Source organism: Tamandua tetradactyla, chromosome 5, assembly GCF_023851605.1.
Source record: "Tamandua tetradactyla isolate mTamTet1 chromosome 5, mTamTet1.pri, whole genome shotgun sequence".
NCBI classification, from domain to species: Eukaryota; Metazoa; Chordata; class Mammalia; order Pilosa; family Myrmecophagidae; genus Tamandua; species Tamandua tetradactyla.
Genome location: NC_135331.1, coordinates 193,203,332 through 193,203,647, shown reverse-complemented (window position 1 = coordinate 193,203,647; position 316 = coordinate 193,203,332).

Here is a 316-nt window from a genome sequence, read left to right as displayed (position 1 = left end):
TCTGGATGTGCAGGTCAGTGTTTACCCAGAGCTGGTGGATGTGGCAGGGGTGTGCAAGTGTGCATGTGTGGATCTGGGAGGGCCATAAGCTAATGTATATGTGCACAGAGCTCAGGGGTGGTAGGGCGAGGTTGTGAGATTGAGCTGTGTCCAGGTATGAAGGTGAACTCCCGTATCCCAGATGCATAGATGACTGCTGCAGGGGACAGGGAGAGGGAAGTGGGGGTCAAGGGTCTGGGCACAGGAGCTCGGGTGTCAGGAGGGGTAGGGTGAGACTATGTGATTGTGCGGGATAGGTGGGTCAGGCTGGTGCAGA